The 19,702-nt window shown below is 32.3% G+C and overlaps 1 protein-coding gene across 1 annotated transcript in view; it reads right to left on the bottom strand.

The window, feature by feature from the left end:
• LOC145297726 (protein RER1-like) overlaps nt 1-19,702 on the bottom strand; it is a 146,089-nt gene that overhangs the window by 95,001 nt on the left and 31,386 nt on the right. Inside the window, exon 2 of the mRNA XM_080143942.1 lies at nt 7,241-7,405. The gene's annotated coding sequence lies outside the window, so the exon portion shown is untranslated. The remainder of the gene's footprint in view (nt 1-7,240; nt 7,406-19,702) is intronic.

Raw genomic sequence — 19,702 nt, 5'->3', positions numbered from 1 at the left:
TTATCGACTTTTTCTTTTTTAAATGACTACGTTTTACTGTTTATGTCTCACTTTTTTTTATATTGTACTAGTGCACTTATTGATCCATGCTGAAATAACATTATTTAAAAAGCCATTCTTAACATGGGGAGGGTGTTTTGTACCTATTCTCTACTTTAACCTTACAACTGAATAAAAAAACATTAAACTTTAATTAAGCTTAGAAATACGATTTAAAATATAGCGCGGATCATAAGTGCACTAGCACCCATTTTTTTTATTAATAAATGTTTAGTAATTATTTTTCTTTTAATATTCATAAACAGTAAAAACGTCATTTAAAGAGAAAATGCTATTTAAAAAAAAGAAAAAGTCGATAAAAGTGATTAAAAGTGAGATATTATTAATAAATTTGTAGTAATGTCTTATTTCAATATTCATAAACAGTAAAACAAAGTCGATAAAAATTCATGATCGTTTAGTTACTATGGCAACTAAGGGAGAAGTCAGTGTTTTTTTAGGGTGTTCGGCAGGGAACTCTAATCGCGACCAGTACCTTTTTCTTTATCAAACTAAAAGTACCCACCAATGTTTTAATGGAGACATTAATAAAGCAAAAGTCTTCTACCCACCCCTGCTCATGAATTGTTTGTATGCATACATGCAACAGCCCTGCTGTTTTTAACAGTGTTGGCAACTACAGCTCTCCAAATTGCAGAGCCATGGTAATATCAGGAAGACAAGCAAAGACGGTAGTTTCCCATTGCTTTCCATCTTTAATCAGATATATCTTCCCCCGTGAGTTAAACCTAGAAATTCTATGACTCGACGAGGTATATACAGTGGGTAGCCTTCCTAGATGGGTCGCCCATCTGGTACTGGCCAGACTCATCATTGCTTAACTTTGATGATCTGGCAAGAACCAGTGTGTCAACGTGACTGCTGTATATCGATTGAAGTATGGTAAAATTAACATTTTGAGGGGAAGAAAGAGGCAAAACACGGAAAGAGATAAAGAAAAAAAAAAGATAAAGAAAGCAAAAAACAAAATAAGGCTGAATAGGACATAGGCCCGTGATTTAGTCTTGTCTTATAATTTAAAATGGGGGGGGGGGGGTCTTTTAAAAACAGACAACTCTTATCCTAGTAAAATACTTGGTAAATTGTATAAACTTTTTACAAGAAATTTTATTTTCATTTTTGTTACATGCATTGACCTTTTACCTCTCATTCTTAACTGAAAAAATAAATAAAATTACTTAAATTTTTTACTATATTTCAATAAAAAAATGTTGATAGAATTTTTTTTTCAATAGGAAATCTTAAAATGTTGAAATTTAAAATTCCAATAAGACAAAATATTTTTTTGCTTTTGTAATTGTGAGCTTGTTTCTTTTTAGTAATGTGATTTTTTATTTACATTTTTAGAGATTGTTTCAAATTATTAATTGTAAATTAAATACACTCTTTATTGCAGGAAGAAAGCAAATATTTGTTCTATTGATGAAAACAATATAGAATTTGACATCTGCAAAACTTAAATCTTGAGAATTTTTTAAAAAATCATAAAGTTTTAAATTATATGAACTTTAAATGTAAAATGACTTTTTTTTCAAATGAATAAAAACAAGATACAGTAGGTCTCAAGGAGTTAGTATTTAAAAATTAAAATTCATTTTTACAAAAAACTTCTAGAATTGTCTTTTTGTTATACAAGTCCATGAATAATTTTAATTTATTAGTACTGTTTTTGTTTAGTTTTTTTTTAAAAAAGCTTATTGTAGTAAAAACGTTAAACAATAAATTTAAGCATTTTTTTTTAAATGCAAGATAATTAAAAGTAATTTTAAAGCTTTCAAAAGTCATTTCTAATGAAAATTAAAGTTTGCAAGCAAAATCTATTAGGAAAGGTGAAAGTGAAAAACAAAAATGTAATTCCCAGAAAAGCAAAGTGTGATTATTTTCAAAGAAAAAAAAAAAAAAAAAGGTACTTGAATAGTTTAATCAAGACATTAAAAAATGAAAATATCGAAAAAAAAGGTTATATTGTATGTATCCGTTTTGGACTGAAGATCTCTGAAAAAAAAAAAAAATTCATTTAATTTGATCAAGTAGTTTTTATTTTACAGCAGAAAAACATGTTTTTATGAGAGCACGTTGAAGTCAGCCATTATGAAATTTGGTGAACACGCCACAAGGAGATAACTCCCGTTAAAGTCCCGACATTCCCTCCCATCTTTAATACTAGCTCTTCCTCAAAAAAAAAAAAAAAAAAAAAAAAAAAAAAAAAAAAACTACTTGATGAAATTAAGTGAAATTTTTTTCGGAGAACTTTGTTCCTTCACGAATACGTACAATATAACCTTTTTCGATATTTTCATTTTTTAATGTCTTGATTAAACTGTACAAGTACCAAAAAAAAAATTGAAAGGATTCATCTAAACTAAAGAGGATGTTTAAAAGTGAACCTGAAATATTTTATAGCTACATATAGTTTTTTTTATTTTTTTTTTTTATCAGATTACCAGGGTTTGGAGAAAATTAAATTATTAAATCTACTTTTTTAGGCAAAAACTAAATTGAAAAATATTATAGTAAAAGTTTAAACCTTCGCAATGTTTATAGTATACAACTAAAAGTTAACTTTTATTTCGGTTAATGTTTCATATGAAAATTACAATAGCTGATTACTTTGAGATTATGTGTATCTATATATCTATAAAAGTGAAAATGTTATTTTTTATTTATTTATTTTTTTATTTTACTTCAGTAAGTTTTAAGAGATCAAGGGGCTCCCTCCTGGAGCTAACACTTGATTCTGTTATGATTTAAATTTATATCCGAGGGCTCTTTTAAGAATAGATACTGTTCCCTTTATAACTGCTATCTGTATTTCGTTACAGTTGGTCTTCCAGGGATTGCTTCTAAGTATTTCTGAGGATTCTTTTTTATTAAGCCAGTTGCTTCTATCACAACCGGTATAATGTTTATTTCTTTCAGAGACCATGTCGTTTTTAGATCATTTTTTAGGTCCTGATATTTTGTTAGCTTTTCCCGTTCAGCTCTGTTAAGGCAGAAATCATTTGGGACTGTGACATCGACAATGAGTGCAGTTCTTTCAGGCTTGTTCCATATAACAATATCTGGTTTGATAGCCTTGTCTTATGTATTTGCCTGCCTGTATGTGTGTGTCTGTGTGTACATTTCCCTACCAAATAACTCAATTTTCGGTTTACAGACTCGAAATTTGACATACGGGGTATTGAGATTTGGAAAAATCTTAAATCTGGTTTCAGACAGAAATTTTAGTGTTTAGAGGTCAAAGTTCAATGAAAACTCCTCTGCCAATTTTGGGTCTAAACACTTAAAATTTTAGATATAGGTTATTTGGACATGGATCTAACTTTATAATTTCATTTTAGTCCAAATCAAATGCTAAGGGGCCATAATTGGGGTCAAAGTTTAAAAAATTGACCTCTGCAGTCTACCAAATTACTCAGCCAATTTTTGGTCTCAACATTTGAAATTTTACATAAAGTATATTCAGACATATGGCAAGATTTTTTTTTTTTTTTTTTTTTTAAATCGATTTTTGTCCTAAAAGTTGATCAAAGTTCAAAAGATTTTACATTTGCAATCTCTAGCAAACTATTAAGTCAATTTTAGGTCTAAACATTTGAAATTTTACTTAAAGGGTATTCAGACATGCAGCAAGCTTTTTAATCAGTTTTTAGGCAAATATTTTGCTGCCAAGAGGTCAGAGTTGAAAGACTGAACCTTTGCAAGCTCTACAAAATTCCTCTGCCAATTTTGGGTTTAAACACTTGAAATTTTAGATGTGGGTTACTTAGACATGGGTCAAACATTTTAATTTGATTTGAGCCCATAACAATGTCAGGGGGTCAAAGTTAAAAAAAAAATTTACCTCTGGTGTCTGCCAACTTTTCTCTATGGCAGTTAAGAAAGCCTATTATATAGAAAGGCATTATGGTACATATACACAAAGTTATGAACAGTACATAGGGCCCAAGCAAAGTCGGGCTGAACTGCTAGTATATCTATAAAAGTTAAATTGTCTGTGTGTGTACATTTCCCTACCAAACTGCTCTGTCAATATTCAGGCCACAGATAAGGGATATTGAGATTTAGGATAATCTTTTTAATCAGTTTTCTGTGAGAAAGTTGGCTGTCAAGGGGTCAAAGTTCAATAATTTGACCTTTGAAAACTCTACCAAACTCCTCAACCAATTTTGGATCTAAACACTTGAAATTTTAGATGTAGGTTACCTGGACATGCATCAAACTTTTTAAAATAAATATATGCACAAATTTATGAACAGTACATAGGGCCCGAGCAAAGCCAGGCTGAACTGTTAGTATATAAGTCAGTGTTAGGAATATTCTAAAACTTCTGTGGATCAAGTAAAGATTAGATACCCCTAGCAGACAAAAATAAGCGACAATTCAAGGGGCACCGTTTGTTCGACCTTGACATTGTTGTTAGTTGTTTCTAAACTTGTAAACAGGTCAAATAGACAAATGTTTGTGAGCAAGATTTTTTAAAAATATATTTACAAAACTTTTTAAGATTTAAAAGTAAAAATATATTTACAAAACATTTTTTTTAATATTAAATATTAACAAAACTTAAGGATTAAAAGAAAAAAATATTTTTGTATTCACGCAAAACTTTTTAATGTAAGTAATAAAACGAACGTATTTAAACAAAATATATTTAAATAAATGGGTGTCTTTATCAGTGTGTTCTTTATATATTTACAGAACTTAATAAAACTAATAATAAAAATAAAATGAATTACCTATTTTAATTGCAAAACATTAGAAACTGAAATTTTTGGACGCTAAACTTACACTTAATTTGCCTTTATAGAGAAGTAAGCAAATAGCAATTTTTTTTTTTTTTTTTTAAATAAAAATCATAAAAAGATTTGTGTTTTGTGATACTAAACTTCATCTTTATAAAAATAAAAGTTATAAAAGATATGTGAATAAAATATTTTTTTAAAATCGATTGTTTATACTTGTGATTTTATTATACATAAAAATTGCTCGGTCTAGAAGGATTTCTCCTCCACTGGCCAACTACGTACATTGGACTTTGACTTTAGCTGGTAAAAATAGCTGCTAAAAGATCAAAATGTAAAAAATTAGGCAAATATACATTTATGTTAAAGTAGATTAATTTTAATGTTTCCTTATCCATCTGATGGGATACATGGTAGATGAGAATCTCAACCGACCAACAATTTATATAAAAAATTAAATGAAAATGATTAAAAGTTATACCCTGTTGGATTTAGAATAGCCTCCCCACCTCCCAGTTTAATCACGGGCTAAATAAGGTTGATTTCCCGTTGATTTTTATTTCAGCCTGAAAATTCTTGGTCTATTTTGCTTTTTTTTTTTCACTCCCTGAGTGCTTCAAAAGGGAGAAATTATTTGCCATTCATTTATATTCTAGTTGCCCCACATTTTTGGGATGTATTGTAATTAATTTATTATGCACGTAAAAATAAATAAATATTTAATAAATTAATATATATATATATATATATATATAAAAAGTAGTAGTGCTAGTGTGTGTGTGTGTGTAAAATTCTACAGTCCACACCATTGAATCGATCATCCCCAAACTTGATATAGTGTCCAACCTAGGACTGTTGCACACTATTTTTTAAAGTTAAGGTCAGATTTAGTGCGGCTCTTCATAAACTCCACCATATAGAGATGGTACACACCAAGTTAGGATTCATCTACAACCTGAGAGCTGCCGCCATGGCGTCAGCTAGCTTTTTTGTTAATTTGAATCAGATCACCCTCCTCCACCTCATCACCTCAACCAATTAAACAAATGTTAACCATTGTGATTCTTTGTTCCATTTTTTATGTGTAACAATAAAAGTGTCAACTTTGATATAGTCTGTTTGCTTTAAAGTTCCTAGTTGGATTTCAGTCATTTCAGTAGTTAAAAATTTTTTTAAACACCTTTATAAACAGTTGCTTTTACAACATCCACTTACTGCAAAGGTGCCCACAAAACGGATACCTGAGCTTATAGCAAAGCGCAGGCATCTTTGCTAGTATGACATAATTGAATGGTGATAAAACAAAGGGTGTTGGACATTCATGCCGGAAACTTAGTGGACAAGGAAGGCATAAACTGAACTTTATTTTTACCAAACATGGTTAGATAGCAGTAAATATGTGTGACAGAGGACCATCATACTGATAAGATGATCAGTGTCCTTGTCCTCTATCTCATTGAACAGTGATAAAACAAACTACAGGATATTCATGATTGAAACATGGTGGCCAAGTCAGTAACAGACTGACGTTTAATGGACCAAATATGGTTGGATTGTAGAAATCAACTATCAAGGTCATCTGCTGTTGCCCAGGGCAAATGTATAACCTTTCTATTAAAAATATGTTTCTTTTGACCTCCTCCCATTCCCCTCTCCTCAATCTCCTTCACGCAGCCCTCTCTCTAGCTTTGCGCACACACACAAACTCTTTGTATAATAAATTCCTTGAGAAAAGAGTCAGCATTTTATATCAAAATTAGTATATAAGATGGAAAATGGCCGACCCCACCCGACCTAACTGACCACCCTACAGAATGAATACTTTATATATTTTTTTATTTTTTTTTTTTTAATCCTGTGAGATGAGCCTTCATAATTTATGTATTGATTTTTTTTGCAGACTTATCTTCATAGTTGTTATTTCACCACGTTTTGGCCAATTTATCCTCTGGTCTTCTTCAGGTGTTTAACTGCGATTGGATAGGAGTACTAAGCCTTGTAGCTGTATTCCCAGTAATTACTGCCTTCCATAGTTGTCTCACCATGTTTCGGCCAACTAATCTACTGGCTTAGTTTGGGTAGAATTGAAACCACTATCCTCACACAATGAAGGCCAGAGGAACAGTTGGCAAAAATGTGGTTAAACAACTATAACGATGAGGATAACAGTCCGAGAAAAAAAAAACAAAAAAAAAAAAACAAATGAATACTTTCTTTTAAATTTTACATATTTATCTGGGACAACATCAATCAAGAATATACCAACTTTGTAGGTGTTTGTTTTGTAGTTTTTAACTTTAAGCTGAACATACATAACTGCCCTTTGATATTATAAATTTTATTGGCAGCAAAAAGGGAAGGGTCACCTCGTATAGCATTACCGAATCTTGGTGGAAATATCACCAAAACCCAATTATTAAAAGTAAACTACTTACCTGTGTTTAAGGTGTTAGAAATTGTAGAGGCTTATTATGAACTGATAGGAACACAACTGTCCATTAAGAACAAGAATTAAGGAGGAACTTTCTTTTGCAGAACTTTAAAATAAGGATTGGTTCAACAAATTCCTGACATTTGAAGAAAGCCAGGGACGCAAGAAGCTGAAATAGAAAAAAAAAATTATATAAACATTAAAAAGAAAAGGAAAGCATTTTGTTTTTATAATAAAAATTAACAAATAGTAAAGAGGGGTAATGACTGACCAAGACCAGGGGAAACTTTTAGGATGAAGTAAAAATTAGAACAGCAAAATTTCTAATCCATAACATGTAGCCACATGTGACAAAAGATACAGTGTGGCCCGGATATAAAAGATTTCTTATCCAGTCCCTATAGCTCTCTTTCGGGTTACTCTGTACGTTAACACAGGCTCTAACCCCCTCCCCCGAAAATCTCATCCAGATTTTATTATTCTATGCCTCTCATATCCAGGTTACACTGCATTAACACAGGCTCTAATTTAGGGCCCCAGAGAAAATCTCTTCTATCCGGTTTTATATGGGTGGGGTATTATATCCGGTTACACTGTATTTAAACTAATCATAACTAACAAACTTCAACCTGTTAGCCACAAGGAATTCTATATCTTCGATAAGATGATTAACAAAAGAATCTGATGAAGACTTATTTATAAGTCAAAAGCTTGTTTGTTCTTTAAACTAATTTATTTTGGAGAAAAAAAATACAAACCAGTTATTTGGCTTTCTAAATGCACATTAGATGACATTCACACACAAAAAAAAAAAAAAAAAAAAATGCGTCACTAATACAAAACAGAATAAAAAGTTAGTTGAGTCTTTACGAGAAACTATGATTAACTAACGAAAACATTAATCTATGGGAGGAAAAAACAACGAATGATTAGCTAGACATTATTTAGGGACATCAACAGTGAAAGGGTGAGATCTTATTGCTAAGCGGGTTTGTCGGGGAAATGTAAGTTGAGGGGGTACAAGTGAAACAAGTTCATCAGAACACATTCCATTAAAATATTTATAAAATAGGCACAGTGATGCAACATTGCAGCGATGAGACAGGGGCTGGAGCTTAGTTGATAAAGTGGGACCGATTAGATGGACAACTTTTTTTTTGACTTTCTATGCATGTTCAAAAACAGCATTACTGAAGTCATTTATATAAGGATATATTACACCTACATTTCTTTATAGCTGATAAAGTAATAAATCAAACATAATGTTATGTTCTTTGTACCTACTTGACAGCATTCTATTCTTTATTTAAAATAAGTCATGGTTTACCTACAAAGTACTTGTTTTTAATAATTTTAAAAAGTCAAATTTAATTAGCACATAGTTTACTTATTAATTGTATCAAATTGGTAGAAAACTATGTTTTTATTTTTTCCGAAAAGAAAGAAAGGGGGGGGGGTATGAATACTAATATCCGAGATTGAAAATGAGACCTTTTGATCTCGAATCCAAACTTGCCTATCCGTACAATAGATCATGATTTTAAGTACGTCTATTTTTATTAGGATCTGTTAATAACACTGTTTAAAGTTTTTTTTTTAAGCCATGGTCATAAAAACCGTGAGCAATTGACAGAGGTTACTTAGCTAATTAGAGAATGCATAAAACTTAGGAACATCACCTAACATATCCAATACAGAACTCGAAAAATGTGACAGGGATACATGTTCATTAACACAATTCTGAGGCAACACGTTCAGGATTGCAGAACACAATGCGAAAGGAGATCGCCGGTACATCTGAGTAAACACCCGTGAGATTATGCAGAGGGTCTACTGTGAATGTATATCGTTGCAGGTTTGGTCTGTTCAGCCACAGCACAAGGCAGTATTTAAGCATTGGGTTAGGGCAAGAACCAACAGACCATATACTCCAGAGGAAATAGGGTCATGACAGGGAATATGTAAACTATATCTGATGGCACGATGCTCAAGAGAATCAAAGAACATATTACCAACTCCGATGAACACTAGGGACTCACATTCCAAGTGGGGACAGATCATTGCCATGTGAAACGTAGTCAGCAAATGTTATTTGTGAGGAATTTGGGAGCTTAAGGTACTCAACACAAATTTCCTTAACTCTATTGGATATATAAGTGGTCGGCTAGATTTTATTACTCCCAGATGGTTATATTTCGAGAATGGCACAAATGTGTTTTGAAATCAAATCTCATGAACAGGAGAAAGATATCTACAGGACAATAACGGCTTTTGCTTGGTTGAATTGTTATTAGCATAACCTCTCTTTCAAAGTGAACGTGTGGTAAACAAAAGTGATTTTCTGGTATTTATATTACAACCTGTATATCAAAAAAAAAAAAAATATAAAAACTGACAAAAAATCTGGTGTGGAGTTCTGATAGGCAGATAGTGAAACACTAACACCTTTCCTGCAGCTGCATTGGCTCCGACTGTTAGGCTTGTCTACAACGCAGAGAAGTGGACCCTGATAAGTGGGCAAACCTACGTCTCATTATTACCCACCCAGGCCTGCATCCAGAGAGCCAATTCCAGCTTTGAAGTGTATATCCCCCGCAGATGCTGCAGTGCACCAGACTAGATGAAGAATAACTGTCTTGTTAGACGGTAAGTTGTCATCACGCATCAAAATATTTATTAAAATACAAATGTATGAATTTTTTTTCTAATCTTTTGAAATTGATAACATGTTAAGTGGTCTGACACCTTTCCCTTCCTGAATGAAATATTCAGATTAAATATGGAAATCTCCAATAGGATTTTTTTTTAATATATAAGCTAAAGAAGACAAGTGCTTTGTATCATAAGAAATTTAATTATACTTTGTATGAAAAAAAAAAAAAAAAGCATGCGGGGTTGCCCTCCACAAGTGAAAAATTACTTTCACCATGACTAATGTTGGTACAAAATTAAAAAAATTTTTTTTAAATCCAAGGCATGGTTATTGAAAAAAGTGCAAAGAAACGAACAGACAGATGAACAATTTGGAGGCAATTTTACCCTTATAATGGCCCCTCGGGGAACAACGAGTTATCCCAGATGATCTGTTCTGGCAAAAATTTACTTTTACCATGACTAATGTTTGTGCAAAATTACTAAAAAATTCAAAGAATGGCTATTAAAAAAAGTACGAACAAATGAATGGGAGTGAATTACTAGGTCCGATCCCTCCTTTATCGGGGAACCAAAAAACGCTATTAATGACAAAGAAATGATAAGACTGGTTGTAATTCACATACTAGATAAGTCTAACCACCATCTTGAAACTAGTTGCATATTTTCATAATTATTTGTATACTTTGACGTCAAGACATTTAAGCTAACATAACAGAGGAATTTGGTTTTGCAGACAGTACCAGTCAGCTCACAGACTGGTGATTCTAACATGTCTGCTGTAACCTGCATCTGTTCACGATGTAGACAGTGCACACCCATGCATTCCTCACAGAAGCTGATCACACACATTTTTTGCTTTTTGTCATGCCAGCTTTTTAAATTTCTTACGTTACTTTAGAGGTAATTTTCTTCAAGACATTCAGTATTGTGTTCTGACCAGTCTACTAGGTCGTTCACTAGCTGATGTAAATATCATTTAGTTTTCATTTTATGACCATTTGTGTAAAAGAAAAAAAAAATGCAGATTATAATAATAAAAAAAAAAAAAGAAAAAATATGGCACAAAATGTAACATCTATTAGTAATGGTGATTTGATATTTATCTGAAGCCGAAACTATATTATTGCTATTGCTTAATGCGCAATTCAGTTTACTACATGATTTCAGACTAATGTAACATCTTTCAATAGTGAATTTAAGAGGGGGGGGGGTAGTATCTATCCTCCAAGGCATTACCACTTTCATTTAAGGGTAGGAGCAATGCAGTGTCTATTCAGTTTTTATTAATTTGCCTCTCCATAAGGAAAAAATGAGAGTTGTTTGCATCCAGCTCCCAAAAAAGGACTTGATGAGAACAAAAATTAAAAAATAACCTTAGTCTAGAAGGATTTCCTTTTCACTGACTAAGGACAGAATTAACTAAGCAGAAACAGTTGTACCTATTCCATTATGATACTATCCTTTTGGGGAGGTGGGGGGGCATAATATCTATTTTGTTGGCATGATGCTATGCTTTGAGTTCCTTCAACTATAATCAAAACCGAAACCAAAACTTGGTAAGAATTCCTGATAAAATTACTTATAAAAACAATAGATGACTTGAGTGCTATCAGCTATAATTGAAATCAAAACCAAAACTTATAATTTTTGGTAAAATTATTTATGACAAGAAATGGAAGTACATAACAATGAAACAACCCAGATGTAAGCGTGACACAGAAAATAGCACAAACACCATCGTATTAATATATAGATAACCTGGCCAGGTCTTTATCCCTCTTTTTCCATTCCTACTATTGCCTCCCATGTTTTGTTCAGTCTTTCTTTGTAATCTAGTCCTGTTACACAGCTGATACATCTCTCATCCATTCTTTCAATGTAGCCATACCATCAAAGTCGTCTCTTCTGCACACATCTCCAAATACTATAATAACTGAATTTTCTTCTAAGCTCATCAGAATCAAACCTGTTTTAAGACTCAATTACATATACATTGTATCATTCTCATATCCTTTCTCTCCATGCAACTCATGTCCTCAACACTTGCTGGACAGGTTCGACTTCCATATATCACACTTCATAGATACGTCTGATAGATCCATTTCTTTAACCGACAGTGGTAACGCTCTGCTGGCAGATGTTCCTATAACTTACTCCATCCACTCCTAATCTCCTGCAATCACACAAGCACCTGCGCTACCTTTGTGCTTCAATGGTATCACTAAGGAAACAAAACTTAGTTTTGTTGTCCAGATAAATATCTAGGATAAACTTTTTTTTTAGCATCAAAATGTTTTGCTTGATTTCATCTACACATCCGTTATTTAGTTATTTCCCACTGCAATCCACCTTCTTTTTTTGCACAATCAACACCTTACACACACCTCCACTTTCTTTTCTGACTTTACCTCACAGGTTCGAGCCTGCCTACCTACTACAACTTTTTTTTTTTTTTTTTATTTGCTCACACACCTCCAAACACCCAGGCAACACCGGACATCGAGGCTAGTCTATATAAAAAGGTAAAAAGCATTTTTGTATGTCCAGCAAAGGCTTTTTTCTCGGGGGTTCTCAGGAGGGGGGGGGGTCCTATATCTTGGAGCTTTTTATATACTCCCTAGATTGTAATATCTACGATTTGCAAATGGTCGTAGTCTCTACATTTATTTTGGTTTCCAGTGTTTGTCTTTTTTGTATAAAAGCAAAACTGAATCAAATCAAATCAGCTTGCTGGCCTTTGTGGCCGACATGTCTTGAAGGAAATCAGCTTTGATCAATGTGGGGGAAAAAAAAAAAACCTTCATATCAGAATTGCTATTCATTTGAAAGTTCCCCTTTTTCAGGGGAGCTTGGTTTCCCCAACATTGTGGGGAAACAAATAAATGAAATAGCAAAAAGCTGAACTGGCCTTCAGCCAACGTTCATTTCTGCACCTGTGCATTCACTTTACAAGTCAACTTTTTGACATCGCTGAATTTGAACGCTTTTCAATTCCTATGGCCTCGTAGTGTAGTGGTAAGATGTCACGTTTTCTTACATTTTCTTTTCTGTCTTTGCATCACAGGGTTCGAGCCTGCCTAACTATTAACACTTTTCGTTTACACCTTTAACTATAATTTATAACTCCAATAAATAACTAATCCTCCAACTATAATTTATACACTACAACCAATTTATAATTAGTGGGTACCTCTGCTAATTAAATTATAAACTGAATGAACAAAACAAAATTACTTTCCATTAAAAATTCTGATTAAAATTTTTTCGAAGTAAAAAGCGATATTAATTTAGCTACAAAATGACTACAACATTGATTTGGTCAATTATGAAAGACATGTTGAAACCTGTTCATTGTGCAAGAGCATAATACATAAAGGCGTCAAAAGCAAGGACATATTGATTCATAGCTAAATTGTGAACACAAAGATCATAGGTGTGTGAGGAGACATTGAGGATGGAGAGGCAAGATATTTTTGTAAAAATCCAATCATTCAGTTTAACATGCATTTTACATGTCAACACGTGTTCAACAGCTTTTAGAAGTTTACTCTCAAAGTAACCTCTCTCTGGCCGGGTCATTATTTATCACTCTTCTCTTTCAAGCCCATCCCCCAGTTCACTCAACTCTTCTTTATCAACCCTAATCCAGTCTGTCAATATGACAAGTCACGAATTTGATTTTTTTCCTGCCATTCCTCAAATTTAAAAAACACCCACGACAGATTGAATTCTCATTTATTCTGCTAATAATTCTATGACAATCCAAGCGACACATAGATAACACAGGTTCACATTTTAATGATAGTAACAGATTGGAGCCATAGTTTAATTCCAACATTATGTTTGGTTGACATTTTACTAAAATGTTAAAATTGGCCATCAATTTGGAGTAAAAAGGTACCTTTATGTTTAAAATTGAAAAAAAAAAAAAATTAGTTAATTTTAAATGTCCAGTAATTAATTATTTAAATTTTTAATACAAATTTTATAGTTTTGAAAAAATTTTAAAATTGTTTTCTTGAGACTTAGAATTCGAGATCTACATTCTTTTCATTAAAAAAAAAAATTTGGACAATAAATTTATAATTTACATGTTTTAAACTTAAACTGAAAAAGTAAACTATCACAAAACTTGGCGTTGCCCAGGTGTTTGGAGGTGTGTGTTGAGCAAAAAAAAAAAAGGTAGTAGGCAGACACGAACCCATGACGCGGAGGCGGAAAAGAAAGTGAAAGAAAACCTGACATCTTACCGCTACTCTAAGACGCGACTGGAAGTTTGAAATGTTGAAATTAGTAAAGTCATTCCAACCAATACGATGACTTGCAAAAATGGCAACGCAAAAAAAAAGACCCTCCTTGCAGAAAGGTGCCCAGTTGAGGATGAAGGAATTAATGTTTTTTAGTCAATTTTTCCATATTTGTCATCCAAAGGGTCGAGCTTCAAAACGATACAGATCTCGTGAAAATCGAACCTCTGTTGAAAGTTTTAGGTAGACATACATACATACATACATACATTTAAACAGACAGGTGAGATATTATAGATGTCTGCATAAATTTAAAAAAGAAAAAATTAACACTAATTTTTTTTTTTTTTTAGAAAAATTCTATATACTTCTGAAAATCACATTTTGATATTTATCTACCAAATAATAGTTTAACATTTCTTGTTCAGTTTCAGCTCTAGACTTATTTAAAAAAAAAAAAAAAAAAAAAATGAAAATTTTAACTATATATGACAATATAGAAAAAAAAATTGACCATATTTATTTAGAAATTAAATTTATCCATTTATTCATCAAATATGGTAGCTCAAAAACTGTAAGTCCCATTTATGAACTGCCTTAATAGATGTAATTTTTGATTATATATATATATATATATATATATATATATATATATATATATAAAAAATATAAAATCACGTTGACACACCAGTTCTCATTAGATCATGAAAGTCGAGCAACATTGAGCCTGATCAGTACCAGATAGCAACAATTTAGGAATACCATCCACTGTATGTGGACACAAGGATAATAGTGATCAATGTCAAATAAAATTTGAAACCAAGATGAATCTCCCAATCTGGGAGTGGCTTGGCTCTTCACACAAACCTCTAATAACAATATATAGTTAATTGCTCTAACTAACTGAAAGTTGGAGGGAGGACCATTTTACATTAAGTACATATGCAAAACTGATGACCCTTATTCTAGAATTAATTTTTTTTTTTTTTTTTGGGAGGGGGGGTCAAGCTTTTCGGGAATTTCCCACAATCGCCTTAAAAAGGCAAAGATTTACCGAGTATGTGTGTGTGTGGGGGGGGGGGTTAATGAATATTAGCCATTATTTTTTTTTTGTCATACTGAAAGTATCGATTGATAGGTTTTATGCATTATTTGGATCTTATGGGACTACTGTTCTCATATTGAATGTCATTTTTACAACACTTTGGTTGATGAAACCTCCGACCTTCTTCCGTTCAAATTCACAAGTTTAACAAGATACAACTGAAGAAGGTCAGAGGTTACATCGACCAAAATGTTAAAATGACACTCAAGATGAGAACAGTAGTCGAAAGAATGCAAATGATACAAATAACCAATCCTCATCTCAAACATTTAGAAACGCGATAAGTTTTAGCTTAATTTTTGCTTTTAAATTTAAATTGTTAAAATTAGTTCTTGTATACGTTTATACAGCACAATCACGTTGACACCGGTTCTTGCGAGATCACCAAAGTTAAGCTTGAACAGTACCAGATGGGTGAACATTTGAGAAGGCAAGGTACTGTATGTACCACGAGGTAAAATACCAGTTTGAGAAATTGGTGCAGTCTATCTTTCTCTTGGGGGTACATGTGACTCTCTTAAACTGTGGTAGGCACCCTATCTAGTGATGTCGTCACGATAAAAAATACCCTTGATAGCCCTGGCAAAGCATCAAGTATTTAGCTACTGAAAAGATTTGAATTATACTACAAGCTTGTGTAGCGAGTTCAATCTCGGCTACGGCCGCGTTGGATGGATAGATGGATACGTCGTAAACCAGAAAGATAAAAAATGCTGCCTTATTTTGGGGATACGTTACTTTTATTTTTTTTTTAAATCTGTTCGACGTTACACTTTTACTCAAGATTGAAATCAGAACCTTAAAATAACCTTCACTCCTTAATCATTTTAGTCACATATCTTTGAACATTGTGATTAAAGCAATCAGGATGAGGAAACAAGTCCAAAAATTATGAAAATTATTCATTCCAAAAATAGCCAAAATAGGATTTTTATTTTTTTATGAAATTCTTTTTACAAGGGATATTCCAAAAGTAATGTCTCTTTGTATTTCATTCCATCCAAATCGATCCGAGGGGATTTACAAACTGCATTTTTATGACTGAACTGATGCATTTATAACCTGAAAGTTTCATCTGTTGCAGATATTGATGGTGTAGGACTTTAGAAAAGCAACTTATCATGGACGTGTGTCAGAAGAGATGAGTCGTCGAATTCTTAGCAGATTGCATTGAGAATGGGTGTGACTATGTAGAAAAATAAATTCTGGAGCACAAAATGTAACTCGTTTTAATGGTACCAGTCCCATCTTCAACTTTGAGTTTAAAAAAAGTTTTATTTTTGGAACTACACTCGTGCTTATAGGTTCATCCATTTATGACCTGTATGAAAACTATGGTAGGATAAAATGGTCACTAATTTGAGTTTTGGATGCACGCAGCATAAAAAATAAAAGCTCATGAAGTACTTAAATGTGAAAATTTTGCATATTATGTACTGCCATAGTGTATGGCAATACAATGAAACACAGTACTATCCTAAATCAAATTTTAAATAAAAAAAATACAGTATCCACTCCGAAAATTAGCCACATTTTATGGTTTGATTATAAAAAAGCAACAAAGTTTCCATCAGGCAAATTACCTCTGCCTGAATACTGCTCACACAGTCAAGATGAATAGTTGTATACAAGCTTATTGTAAATCTGACAATCTTTACTATTATAGAAAAGAATCTTTATGAGTTCGTTCCATACGGACTCCTAAATGGCTTGGCAGATTTTTATGAAATTTCACATATAGGTTCTTTATGTGCTTGGAAGTGTTCTTAGGTTTTGTATTGGAATGTCTTCGATAAGTATCAATAGTCGAAATAATCCAATGAAAGAAAGTAAGTGATTTTAACCAAAGTTAACACCTTACACAACCTAATATCACAAGTGTATTTGAAAAGTTTTATTACCACAAGATGAAATGCCCAACATAGAATCAACAGTAGGTTCTTTGATATGACAGGAGCTCATCCAAAATGAATGTTTCTGTTTAGAGCACACTTGCACCATGATAATTGACTTTCATTTTAAAGTTTCATCTAAACCATTATTTTTAAAAAAATTTATAAAATCCAAAGTAGGTTCTCTACAGTGTAATGTAGACTACAATGTATTGTAAACCAAGTCACTGTGGGGAGGCATGTGAAGCTTCCTCTCTGCACCGCACAGGCAATAAATCGATTTAATTGAAAAATAGATTTCACCGATTTCGATGACAAAATATGGGAGTGTGAAACATTCGTTGATCATTCAATCCTGGGCAATGTCGGGTCTCCCTGCTAGTCTAATCTATATTAATAAAGTTGTCCGACTACTGTGTGTATTTTTCTCATCTCTACAGGACTTACATTTTTATTTTATTAATAGATTTACTGAAATCAAAAATGTGATGGCTTAAAGTTCCAAAATTAACTAAAAATCTTTTTTTAAAAATTGAATGACAAAATTATGGTTTGGTTGGTTTGGTCATTTTGTTTTAACAGCATATCAACCCTTTTCAGGTTATTTACTGCCGAATCCAGTTATAGTACATCAATCCCTTTGCGTTATCCATGTTGCAGTCAGTTATTTTGTAGGTTTTTATTATTCAAGCTCTATCTTCAATCACTAGTTTGTAGTGTTTAGTTGTTTTTTCACTACCTTGCAGAACAGGAGTTTTGCCATGGGAGAGAGAAAAGGATTATAGTATTAATGTTTGGTACATTTTAAGATAGGAAACCAGTCGAGAAGTGGGGGGAGGGAGAAAGAAAATGAAAAGGTGAGGTAGGGATTGTTTTGCAGAATATGATTAATTTTTGCAAAAGAGAATAGAAAAATAAAACAATGTTAGGTGCATTTTATCTCGGGAAGCCAATATCTTCAGACAGCCTGCTCTGGTAGCACCAGGAAAAAATTAAATCCACTAGAATGCATTTCAATTTTATAAAGTCAGTTAATTTTTTGTTATTACTAGGTATGGGGGGAGGGCTTTTTGGATCTTTTGAAATTTAAGAATTTGGGAGCATTTAAACTATCAAATAAAAATTTGAGTTTTACAATTCTTACAATAATGTATAAAAAAAAAAAATCCAAAGCTTTAGACTCTTTAAATCCATTAATTTTATAGAGATTAAAACATTACTTTAACAAAAAATGAAGGAGTCACAATATAACCAAACGATATGATGGTAATTACATTTAACTTATAAAATCCAATTGAAAGAAAATAATTTGATTAAAGATTAAAAAAAAAAAGAAATGTAAAGTAAAAGGCCTCTCAAAATCAATATAAAATTATGAAACAAATTATCGTTTGCCTTGGCAAGTCATAGTTCATTGTTTTGCTTTTTTTCTTTTTTTTTTTTTTAAACTTTTTCAAGTATGTTAAAATAATTTTGATACCATAAATAGTTTACAATTAAACTTAATTTTTTTTTTTTTTTTTGGTATTACTCTAGACCAGGCATGGAGTCAAGTTGGAAAAAAAACAAAAAACAAATGAAGCATGCATGGTTCCCCATGAGTGCACAGTGAACGAGGCTTTAAAAAAAAAAGAAAAAAAAAAAGATAAAGTTCAGTTACAACTTTTCATAAAGTTTTATAAAAATCCAAGGCATCAATTTTTTTTAATAAGCACAAAAGTGTCAATTTTAGCCATTTTAATCCGAAATGGGAGCAATCCGAGTTTTCCTGTTTTGTTACTTTTTTTTTTTTTTTTTTTTTTTTTACTCATGTTTAATGTTTGTGCAAAATTTCAAAAAATTCCAAAGCGTAGTTATTGAGAAAAGTGCAGACAGACGAACGGACAAGGGTGAATTTACAGGTCTACCCTCCTTTTGTCGGGGAGGAGGTGGGGGATAAAAAAAAAAAATCAAGTATCAAACTATCCAATAAGTGTTAGAGGAATAGATTCTGACCCCGAAAACAGTAATTCTTCCCCTTTTATCATTAACACCGATAGAATGTGAGGACAAAAAGGAAAAAAATTACAAGATGCCTTCAATAAGTTTCCAGACTTTTTTGTACAGGCATTTAAAACTGTCATAGACTCCTGAAAATTCAGTATGTTATTGCTATACATACTATGAGATAACTGACCATTTTTTATGATTTCAGATTCAAATGAACAGCTACAACAATCAAGCCTGATTGTCACAGCTGATGATTTTCAAAAATGCAATCTGGACGTGAGGACACTTTAGAAGAACGATATGCAATAAAGTTATGTTTTAAACTTGGAAAAAATGCCACAGAAACGTATGGAATGCTTCAAATTGCTTTGGGATTATTTTAGATGAATAGAGCATTAGTTTTTGAGTGGCATAATACAAGGAAGGCAGCGAGTCTATGAGGGATGATTAGTGTGGTAGGAGTAAGGAAGTCAAACACCAGAATTGATTGGCCAAGTAAAGAATTTCATAGATAAGGACCATGTGTTTAGAGACAATAAGTGCACAGTTTGATGTCAGTGTGTACACACAATTATTTG

Source organism: Euprymna scolopes, chromosome 18 (assembly GCF_053919585.1).
Source record: "Euprymna scolopes isolate OS-2025 chromosome 18, ASM5391958v1, whole genome shotgun sequence".
Taxonomy (NCBI): domain Eukaryota; kingdom Metazoa; phylum Mollusca; class Cephalopoda; order Sepiida; family Sepiolidae; genus Euprymna; species Euprymna scolopes.
The sequence above is the reverse complement of the archived record's forward strand: the minus strand, read 5'-3'. Positions and strand labels throughout refer to the sequence as shown.